This window comes from Oreochromis aureus, linkage group 19, assembly GCF_013358895.1.
Source record: "Oreochromis aureus strain Israel breed Guangdong linkage group 19, ZZ_aureus, whole genome shotgun sequence".
NCBI lineage: Eukaryota > Metazoa > Chordata > Actinopteri > Cichliformes > Cichlidae > Oreochromis > Oreochromis aureus.
Genome location: NC_052960.1, coordinates 24,228,023 through 24,240,107, shown reverse-complemented (window position 1 = coordinate 24,240,107; position 12,085 = coordinate 24,228,023). Strand labels below are relative to the sequence as shown.

Below are 12,085 nucleotides of genomic sequence, written 5' to 3'. Positions count from 1 at the left end.
AAAGCTACCGTCAACTGGATTAAAATTACAAAGTAACAGTATGGGTAAAATAACGGAAAAAGATCGGTGTACAGGATGCAGTTCTTAAAAACAACAACAACAACAGGTTGGACAAATCTGGTACTGGAGGGGCCGAGATACTTAAGTATCTGATTTTTAAGTCTGACTTCGTTACGCATTTTCGAGTCCAAAATCTTCTTCGGTTTCCACAATCCAACACATGCTGTGTGCAACAGAGTCCATCAATGAGAGATAAAAACAGTCCAAATTTTTTCATCTCCAAGAGAACGACCAATGTGGCTGCTCTCCCAGGTATTACAATAAAGTTTAACATCCAGGCATCCACAAAAAAGAAGATTTACGATGTTTAATGGTGTAAGAAGTTATTAGGAAGTTAGCTTGCCAATTTCCACCTAAAGATAAATTGCCATGTTCTGACTGACTCTGTCACAGAGAACTCCATAGCTTAGGGTTACTGAATGTTTTAATGCTTTAGTGTTATTGAAATTGGGCTTTGTGCTATCCTGTGGCTACCTGCAAAGCCATGGTTCAAGATATTATAAACTGGGGATGTGCGCGACTCGTTGAATAGTGATATAATGTAGCTTTCTGGGTCAGTAAAGAGAAGCCAACACTAAAGCGCCTTAAACCTGGATTCTTTTTAATGGGCAGACGTGAGGCCAACTCCTCCAGCAGCAAGCACACTTTGGGTTGTGTGGACGTCTAACAGCCCTCGGTTTCTCTGTGACCTCAGTAAACATTTTCCTGATGCATTTCGCAGGACTACTCGTTGAATAATGACTTAATCAAAAGTCAGTGATGAATAAATTCACTGCTTTACAACTTTTGACTTCAAAAGTCATTAACCATTGAGCTTGCAACGTCCCTTGGTTTTAAACTGGGTATGCGAATATACTAGGGACTTTACCCGAGCATCATCAAGGTCAGTTTTTTGGCACTCCTCAGTAACCGTGAAAGACACGATATAGCTCTTTCCCCAATTGCCACTCATAATTAAAACTGATCAAGATGTATGTGACTCAAGATTCCCTTTAACATCCTTTAAAAAATGCATTTACTGGTGATTCAGTACTGAACAGTTCTGCAAGGCTTTCTTGAATTCCACAGAGTCCACGTATTGTCAGTTAAAAAAGGCTCAGGCACAGAGCAGTCTGATCACTTGGAAAAAAAAAATCCTTTCTTTTCTGGTGGGAAATGTCTTTTGAAGGTTTCCCACATGATTGGCATTAGCAATCAGAGTTAAAACTAGATCTATTTATAGTACATCTTAATCTGAAACTTGTATCGCCACACCTTGTTTCGCCTAGAGCAACGCCACTGTTTGCACTGACATTCCTCGATTCCTTGCCAAACTTCTATTTTCTCCCTTCTTTCCTTCAGGACACGCTTCTCATAGGTTAAATGCGTAATTTGTGCAGGGAAAGTGAGACTGGAGCTCCAGGAGAGTTTAAGCACAGAGGAGCCAGTCAGGAAAACAATGAGAAGATTGTGATGCAGGGATTCTTGTGAATTTGTGATGGACAAATTCCTCTGGAGCCTGAGTGGAGGTATTTAAGTATAAACCTCCTAAATGCTCCTGTGTGCAGCAGCAGTTGCGTGGTGTTGATGGAAAAAAGTTTTATGTCCCAATAAAAGCTGGTTTACAACAGACTAACTGGGTGTGTATTTATATCTATTAAAAAATGAGAAAGAAATGGGGGGGAGAGTGTGCACGTTTTGTACGTCAGAGAAATGTGCACAAGTGTGAATGAAGGTGTTCAAATAAAGTCCTCTGTACACTGGCAGAAACAAATCAGTACCCTTAAATGCCCTGCCTGACAGAGCCGAGGATAACGGTAAGTTTTACAGTCCAGCAACGGAAATTTCTGGTAAACTCAAGTTTAAAATAATCCCGGATAAAGTCTTTCTCTAATATACAGCTCTCAGTGTTTCTGAAGACCCAGCCCGAATCAGAGATCTCAAACTTCCATGTCCAAGGTAAGCATTTCTCTCGTTTGGTTCATTTTGAAAGAAGTTACGATCAAGCACTTGGGAACAGGTTTTGTGGTGCTGAACAGTAATAGGACGGGGCTGAAAGTTTTCCACCCGAGGGCCCGGAGGGATGGCTGTGAGACAAACAGGTCTAAACTGGTCTCTGCAAACAACCACCCTGTGGTGAAGATGCCCACGGCACAGCTGCCTTTCCCCAAAATGGGAGAGTAAAACAGCTGCATTGGTTCTTGCGTGAAAGTATATTGCTGTTTTTCAGGATGCTAACCATGTGTTTTCTATGAGTGTTATGTGTGTATGTTGGGTTATTTGGGCAGCATGTTATTCAGACTGCTGAGCTATAACTGGACGGCAATTCGGGGAGCTTCTTACCGTAACCTCCGACCAAAACACTGGCTCTACTTTACTGGATTCAACCCACTGTTACGGATGCCCTGCTGTAAAGTTAGAAAGGTCAGACACGTTATTAATTCTGTGAAGTGAAGGGCCTCCTGTAGATCAAGGATTTCAATCATATCGATTCTTTTCAAGTCATTTCAAATAAGCGAATTATTCAGGAAATAACCTGCATGAATAAAAGACAAAAACGAAAAATAAAGTTTAGGGGTTAGCAGTAATAGCAAAAACTGCCTCGTGGGGCTTGTTTGCTTTGTTCACATATTAAAAACAGACATGTATGTTAATTTACCTTGTTACTGCTCTACCAGGTGTAACAATTAAGTTTAAAATCCAGACATCCATGAGAAACAACGAAATTTAACGGCGTTAGAAGTTAGCAGGGAGTTAGCTCGCTAGTTTCCACCTAAACATGATATAGCATGTTCTGACTGAGGGATTTCTGAAAAAATTAAAACGTACAGCTCTGCTATCACTTCTGACATAAATAAAGACTTGAAACTAAACAGCAGTGACGTTTGTAGGGTTATTGAAGTTGGGCTTGCTGGTATATAATGATGTGCTACGTGGTGACTAGCTACACAGCTATGGTTAGCATAATATAAACACATTAGCACAGTGAAGCTGGAGGATGAACACTAACTTTTTTCCACTCGATAAAAGTTAACGTGAGGGTTCCCGATGGTTAGGCACAAATGCAATCGCATGGCAGGATCCTGTAAACGGACCAAACTTCAGTCAGGAGAACAACTGAGATAATCCATCCACAATACAAGGTTATAATTTTTTTATTTACACATGGGCTGGGCTGTAGTTACATCATAAGGTTTTAAAAACTGAGCTTTAAAATGAACAGTTGTAATAAAAACCAAGACAGGCCGACAGTGATCACTGCCTTTTTTAGGGACTTGTTCAGATTAAATAGAACAAGATACAAAGCATTAAAACATGTTAACAACACAACAGCTTAATAAATGCAGAGTAGTTTGGACCCGGAAGCAGGATTCATCACGTCATCACTTTAATTTACAATCCTCACCAGACTGGATAGTAAATTAATAAAGACAAAGAAACTAAAAAATAAGCATAATTTTGACTTTTTTTGTGAATTGTGAATTTTTGTGAATTCTTTTGGTCACAATAACTGTGACTATCGTGACAACTCTAGCTCAGAATATTGATCTTTTAGCAGGAGACTCCATCTCATCCACTCCCATTCTCTGCACCCAGCTCTCCTACAGGGATTCTGGTCCACGTCTGCGGTGGCGCTGATTTCTCTGTTTTTCCCCACCCGACATGCAGTTAAACAAAGCAAAGATCTGCAGGCGTCTCATTAAACTTCACTTCAGCTTCACAAAATATTTGCAAAGCAGAATCTTCTGCTCAATTTAAAGTCTGCTTCGACCAAAGTGCCCTGCGGCTAAGTTCTGCTTTGGTTGTTGCTCTTCTCATGAACACAGAGCGAAAGATGAATAATGTGTATCTCAAGCTTGAATGCACTACAGTCAATGATAGTGTGAAAGCAAACTGGAACACACTGAAAGTGTTCATAAATCACCCTCCCCCCGTCCTCATCATATTCCTCAACCCCTAAATGTGTGATGTCTGTGTGAACTCAATGCAGACAAGGCAGTGATGACATCGTCGGCCCCGCAGAACAACTCGTAATGTAAGACAGAATAGCCAGACCACCCACACGGGCCTACGTCAGCAAATTCACTGATGCTGCAGGCTGAAGCTGAGACCCGTCTGCTAAATCAATGAGGAAATTTTTATTGAGGCTGTGTAAGTGCATGCACAAAGACTTACTGCAGAAATGTAGAACATGGGAAATGGGGGCATTTTTGGTTCTCTAATGGACTACACAAAAATGACAAAGTGAAATTTAATGTATCATTAAATCAAACTGCTCTGGAACATCAAGACTTTCTGTTGATATTTGCTTTGTGGGAACACAGAGGTGTAAAAAAAACCCCCAAAACTCTTCCATCAGCAACTCCCAAAATCTACAAATTGTTCTTTGACACCCTCAGTGATACGTTTCCAAAAACATTTAATAAGAGAAATTATTTTCATCCTCTTTAAAAAGGCAAGATTATATATAGCTCCTCTCGGCTGTACTCACAGTTGTGTTTTAATTCTTAAAAGAACATAACTTAAGACATCAACACTGGCAAATAAATAAAATATAGTGATACAAATAAAAGTACATAAGATAATAAATTAATGTTAATTGTGACAGCACTAATTTCATCAGTCAGGAATACCTTCTTTGGCCGTATTTCAAAATAACACACACAGCACATCCTTCAGACATCTGAATTTCAATCATCAGTTTTGAGGGTCCTTAAATGGGTTTGAATATTTATTATTTAGCTAGTACTTCTTGCTACCGTGCACAAAATCTCAACAGCCAGAGCTTTCCTGAGCAGAACAGGACACACGTGTGCTTGGTGAAAGATCTGGCAAACTGCTGATTCTCTGGTTGTGCAGAGAAAAGACATCACAGAAAATTTGCTACTGTAGGTTCTCGGAGAAGCAATTTTTTCTCAAGGAGAAAAAAGCTCACGTGGACTGCGTCTCTCCCTTTTCACGTCCTCTCTGACTGCACTCTCAGGGTGAGCAGACTGTGCAGCAGTCCACGCTGTGGTTTCACACCTCAGTGCAAGTGGCCCATTTCATTAATATCGTCTTCCAGTAAATCAAATCCATAAATTACCACTTTAAGCACTGCAAAAATGGCCATATGTTTTTTGGATTAAAGGATGCTTGCTCTTTAAACCTATAGCAAATGTTTTTTCCCCAAATCATACTGACTCAGATCTTGTTTGGAATAAACTCACAATCAATTTGTCAGAACGTATAGCTGACAACATCTGTTTTCTGCTGCGGGTCATTGCAACATTTTTTACATCGTATTCCTCACTCGTTATTTTGCTCTTGGAAATTAAATACTGGCAGTGTCAATGCGACTAGTATATCCAGCCTATAATTCATAGGAATTAAAGTTCAGTGGGCGATTTGGCACCTGATGATTTACAACCAATGCTAACATTTAGACGTGTAAACGATAGGTGTAGCACTGGTGCCAATGCGCTCTGGTATTTATAACGTTATAGTTTTAAGGGGCGGGTCAGGCCAGAGAAACAACCTCGGGATGTTATCGTGGACCGATTCTGCTCAGCCCAAAAAGTTCTTCAAACAAAACTGTTTAATATACTTAAATTGTCTAACTCCACAATTCAGCTGCACATTGTTCATGCTTTTCACATTTTCTGCAATCACACACTGACCCACTGTTCTAAGAAGCAAATCTTTCATTTTTCTCTACACGCGAGTGCTGCAGTATATATTTTACTTTTAAAAGAATAGCAGGCCATTGGTCATACAAAATGCAATCATATGCTGTAATGTGGAGTTTTTAATCCGTGTTTTTTTGTCAATATTGATGTTCTTGCCTGACATTCAGGTGGGTTATTTGCATACCTGGGGCTGATGTCCTAAGTAACATGAGTGAAATAACTGCCGTCTCGTCAGTTTTGTCAAGTAAGCAGAGAGAAATACACCTGAAAAAATAATGCAATGTTAAGGTTTGCCAAAGAACACACAAACTCTTAATTTTTCTCTTCTGGTATCTCTGTAAGTAAGTAAGTAAGTATAACTTTATTTATATAGCACCTTTCTAGACAAAAGATCCTTGTTATCATTGTGTGAAACAAATTATGTAAATTATGTTTGATCCATAGGACGTCACATTAGATTAAAGGTTTAACAGACGACAGCAGTCAGACTGTAAAATATCATATCTGATAAACACCTGCTAAAAAATACATGTGTATATTTTATCACTTCCACTGCACTTTATGTACATATAAAAAATCTCTGTGACATGTATTCTACAAATAGTAACTATTTGTACATAGCACAACTTAGTCTCGTACAATAGTTTGCTTTTTCTGAGCACTATTTTTCTTATTTATTTTTCTATTTATTTCTGTATTTAATTTTCTGTCTCAAAGTGAATGTCCCCAGTTTTGGATTAATCGGGTCTATATATGTATATATATATATATATGTATATATATATATTACATATATTGGCCATTTACATGTGTTGATTCCACCACAATTGCTTGGAAACATGAATCTCATACACAGTGTATTGTGGGAGCTAAGTGGCTTCGTCAGAGTTCAGACCTGTTGTTAAGTGTCTGTTCCTCAGCTCTTCTGGTTTATCCAAACACCAGCTTGGGACTGGAGCAATTAAGCGCTGGAGGTTAGACAAGGCTCGGTAATCGTCTGTGGCGCGATAGTCACACCTCTGCAGACAGCAGTATGTTATGTCCTTGCCTCTGAGTCTTTGGTCATATAAGTAATTAAATCCCTTCAATGGGCCGGGCATTCAAGCTAGATAGAAACCACAAACTCCCTCCCTCCCCTCCCACTCTCTATCCATCCCTCTGTCAGCCGCCTCCTCTTCTCCAACTCGACTTGCAGGCTCCGGCATTCCTTTGGCCTGACTGCATCAAACTGCGCTGAATTATAATTAATTAGTGGTTGGAAAAAAATAGAGACTCAGCTGGCTTAGAGAAAATTATATAGTGTGGTTCCAGAAAGTAAAACTTAGAGAGGGTGAAAGACCTCTGCTGCTGGAGAAAAGGAAAACACTCTAACTTTAGTCGCTGCGAGGCCACTACAGCAGATGTACCGACTTGTAGACGGTTGGCATTAAAAAAAAAAACAAAGAGGAAAGGACACATTAGAAAGGAACCATTCCATTTAAAAAAACAACATTTATTTAAAGACATGAAAAAGCTGTCATCCACGGTTTGTTAAGAATCAGAATTTGTTATTAACTAGAACTACACTTAGGGATCACGGTGATGCCGTGGTTCTTCCCAGGTACTCCAGCTTCATCCAACAGTCCAAAGACCTGCATTTTAACTGGTTAAGTGATTCGAAATTGGCATTAGGTTTAAAACTGTGTCTGTCTCCCCAGGCTACCCTGTGACAAATTGGCGACCAGTCCCTTCACTCTATGGTGACAGAGTGGATAGGTGCCACACGACCCCTGGATACGTGGAAGAAAATAAAGGGATAAAATTAGACTCCATCTTTATAAACATTATTTTATAAATACACAACATACGGACTGAAGATGCAGAGGGTTTTACCTGCTGTCAGCAGCTCTGTGTCCTGTTTGCAGTGGTTCTCAGAGCAGAGAAGCGATCGAGGCGACCTTTACATATCCACACAGTGCACATGGTACACACATTTAAATCTTTATTAAAAACACATTTATTCTTCTTGGCATTTGGCTCCAGTGTGACATCCTTTTGGCTGATTTTTTTTTTATCCTATTTTATTTATTGTCTTTGAATTTTTCTGGATCGCGTGTCATTTTTCTTGGGGCTATATACTTTTAATGTGCAGCACTTTGGTAAACTTTGTTGTTTCACATGTGATAAATAAATTTGACTTTGGTGATTTTTGTAATGACAGTTGATTTATCGCTTTAATGTACAAAAACCCCCTCAGTTGTCATCTTGTGCTCATTTACTTTGATTCAATCATTCATTCATTCATGCTCTGAGTAATGCTTCATATTGAAAACCATCAGCAGATCTATTTGTTGTACATAACCTCCGCACCACTACACTGGTGCCTTTTCTTTTCACCTCGCACGTTTCCTCTTTTAAACCTATACGACACTTACTGAGAGAAACATGAGCTGGCTGATATTTTTTTTGTGCACAGCCAGTTAAATCACCAGTCAAAAGGTTGGGTGGCGTTGCTGTTGAGTTACGTGTCAGAAATCAAAACAGGCGTGGAGCATTTGTTGCAGAACAGATTAGAATTTTTAACGCCAGACATTTCAACATGCCAAAGTAATCTTTGAGTCACTAATGTTGATTCACACCCCTGTTAAATGACTGACTGACAGTATGATAGTGAGCCTGTTTTCCTTAAAGTGAATCCATATTGCAGACTCTTTACATTTTCTCTCTAAAAGCTAATAAAAGACTTGAGCTCGGCACTGTGTAATGGACAAATCCAGGCTGAACCGCTATTAGTATTTGAAATAGATCTGTTCCTTTTGCGAGGACTCATCAATCTCCCCTGGCATAAGAGCTGATTAGATTTGCACCCCTCCAAAAGTGTTTCGGCTCTCCACTCCTGACAGACTTATTTAGAGCCTAACACCTGGTGAGTTGATAAAGGAGAGTTGTGAGGTGCAATCAGAAAGTTCAGTGACTCCTGAAAAGCATTTTTTGACTAAATGAAATTCCAGCTCAGCGGTTGCTATTTTGACAAGTGCAAGAGATCCATGGTGGACAGCAGAAACACAACTGGCCAGAAGAGGACATCCAGGATACGGTCGGATCTCGAATTTTCTGAAAATTTTCCAACTGTGACACCTTGAGAACAAGGCGACGTTGGACTTGAAATTGATCCCATCGGAGGTGAATCTGCTAAAAATCTTGGATGAGTTTGAATCTCAATGACCTCAAGGTCAAAGTAAGTTTTCTGAAACTTGTGAATGCGATAACTTCAGAACAAAGCAACTTAGGATTTTGAAATCGATACCAATAGGTGTGTCTATTAGGACTCTTAGGGGTGGCACTGGCGATCGCCAGTATGGGTAAAGGTCCAGAATATTATGATTACAAAAGTTAAAGTGGTGTTTACCCTAACAGAACTTCCATAACTAGTTCTGAATTAGTTGAATTAATTAGTAAAGGAAGGTAATCCATATATCTATAGATATATCTTTTTAAATGATACCAAGAATTGGTAACGCTAATCAGGGTTACTGAGACTAACCAGAAAAAAATTTAAATCTCTCATGCAAACATTGCTCAAATCCAGAGGCTAAAGGTAAGTTTCAGTGCTTCTAATTGATGATATTTCAGATATATATTTCGTATTAATGTGTTAAACGTTACGTTCTCAAAATGACAATGGAAAAAAGATTACATCATTGCTTCAGCATCAATATTTAAGTCCGATGACGTCAAACACTTTTCACTTTCCGCGTCAGTGCTGCTCTTAACACTTCCAGACTCTTTAACCTGATCAGTCATCAAAGCTGCCAGGCTTCTTCTCATTTTCAGCTACAGCAAGAAAGCTGCTGACAAAGACACAGAGGCTGCATTTCGCCTCCAATCAGTTAAAATGATGAGGGATGACCTAAATTGCAGCTGAGTCTGCTGAAACTCATGAAAAATGTATCTCTGTATCTCCACCCGAGTCTAATTTAGCTTTTGCAGATAATATATTTTATGTCACAGTTGCTTAAAACTCCTTGTGAGAAGCCTGAAAGATGCCAGGCACTGGAAATGAATGACAACTTTGATATTTCCAGAGGTGAATGATTTATATTTTCAACTTTTTGTCAATTTGATGGGGATTGTTTATGGAGTTTATGGAGTGGGGATGATCAAGAGAGTAAGACTGTCATTCAATTCAATTCAGTTTCACTTGTATACTGCAGAGTCACAACAACAGTCGCCTGAATACACTTTATATTGTAAGGTAAAGACCCTGCAATAATACAGAGAAACCCCAACAATCAGCCAACCCCCTCTGAGCAAGCATTTGGCAAAAGCGGGAAGAAAAAAATCCTTTTTAACAGGAAGGAACCTCCAGAAGCCATCTGGTTGGGGATAATCTCAGTTTGGATACAAATAATCAGAATAGAGAAATTCAGGCAACCCCCAAACTTCCTGTTTATAACTAAGGTGTGCTGTTAACTAAGGCCATGTCCACACTAGTTTTTGTTTCCAGTTTTCGTTTGAAAATGCATCTTTTTCTCTCCATTTGGGCTTTTTGAAAACGCTCTTCAAAGTGGATAAATTTCAAAAAAAGCTCTTTTCAGTTCGCAATGTGACCAATTCAACTAAGATGGCGGATGGCATTGTACAGCAGTTGCTTTGTTATATACATATACGTATATATAGAGAGAGAGAGCGAGTCTATATTCTCGCTCGCTTTTGCAACTTTGTACTCACAGCAGCAACTCCACCTCATTGTCAGCCCATTTAAAAAACTCGGCGCTTTTCCTCGACATTTTGCCGTGACGTTTCAAAGAGCCCGAAAGTAAATAAACGGCAGACAGAAATGATGCAGGTCGAATCGTCTTACGTTTCACGCATGAGCAGTACAGGAACGTAAGTGTTTTCAGTGTGGATGAAAACGATAGAAAACTTGAAAAATTATCAAATTTATCCAGATTAGTGTAGATGTAGCCTGAGCAGCTGCTACTTAAATATAATATTGTAACATTTAGCCAAAAACTACATTTATTGCCAAAATACTGACTAATGCTATTTTGAGTTAGTTAAAATAGCCTGTATTGAACTTGAGCAGCATTAAACAGAACTAATAACTAGTGGGTCCTGCTTGATTGTTGTATTAATTACTTGTATTTTATTTGCCGTTTGTTTTTGGGAATTAATTTGTAACTCTTATGTACAGTAGAAAGGTGCTATATAAATACACTTTACTTACATCCTTGGAGGATGACTAACTAAAGAACTTCCCAGTATCAGGTACTTTCCACCTCTGCTTATGACTGAGAGGATCACAACAGGGTGAATGTCTCTGGGAGTGTCGGGCACAGCGCGAACAAGGCAGACCTGTTAAGGTATAAACTGAATATGGACCATTCAGGATAGTTACACAGGCAACAAACACGTGTTGATTCTGCAGTTTATTTATCAAGTTCAATTTGTTGCAGATGTGAGACTGAAACCTTGTTCTGTCCCCTGTAAAAAGGCAGAGTGACGATAACATTATGACTTGCTGGTTTCAGAGTTGCCGTGACTCCTTGTGGGGTCAAAGCTGTCTGTTCTCGGCGAGCGAATGAGCCCTGTAGGCGCGGTGTTAAACAGCAGCAGGGTATCCACCGCAGGCCACACACACAAAGTTATATTTATCCCCCCATGTCTCCAGCTAGTTTTTCTTTCGTCGCAAGGGCTGTGAGGCTCTTTTCAAAGCACCTATAAATGCTCCTAGTGTAACCCTGTTCCCTGACAACACTGGAGTTTTATTCTGAAAGTCGCCCCCGTCCTCCCAAATCACAGCCGTCTCCTCCAACTAAAAGTGCTTCTGTATTATGTGCTCTAATATATCAAACCTTTTTCAACTTTAGTTACAGTTTTTTCCCCCAGTTTGTTCACTTAACCTTCTGCTCTTAAATCTTCTCTGTGAGAAAGCTGCTGCATATATGCAGGATTTATTAGAAATCTAGTTCTGCTGCCCACCATGCTGGGATCTTGTGGGGGTTGAAGGGTGAAAGCATCAGTGAAGGATGGTCTAACCAATTCAATTTCACCTTCTTTTTTTTGTCATGGGTTACAAAGACAAAGACCCAAGCGCAGGGCCTGGAGGCAGAAAAGTTGAAAATGTGGGCTTTTGATTAGTTGTCCAGAACAGTCCAAACGACACAAAAAGCACAAATAAAAGGAGCACATATAGGTAACCAGTCAGGAAAACAAAAGAGAAAACGGACACGCTGACATAAACCAAGGAGAAATGAAGGAGTATAAATACATAAAGCTAAAGAAGTGGAGACGATGATGGCAAGACAGACAACCATAAAGGAGGAAAAGAGTCAGGAATCAAAAACCAAATGATCTGCAAATAAATTCGTTTACTAAGCTAAGGTAGTTATTAT

At 39.5% G+C, this 12,085-nt stretch overlaps 1 long non-coding RNA gene across 1 annotated transcript; it reads left to right on the top strand.

The window, feature by feature from the left end:
• Positions 1–1,719: 1,719 nt before the first annotated feature.
• On the top strand, positions 1,720–7,692 carry LOC120434791. The gene is made up of 3 exons (XR_005609356.1): positions 1,720–1,856; positions 1,941–1,998; positions 7,406–7,692. It is a non-coding gene; the product is annotated as an uncharacterized LOC120434791 (long non-coding RNA).
• Positions 7,693–12,085: the final 4,393 nt, after the last annotated feature.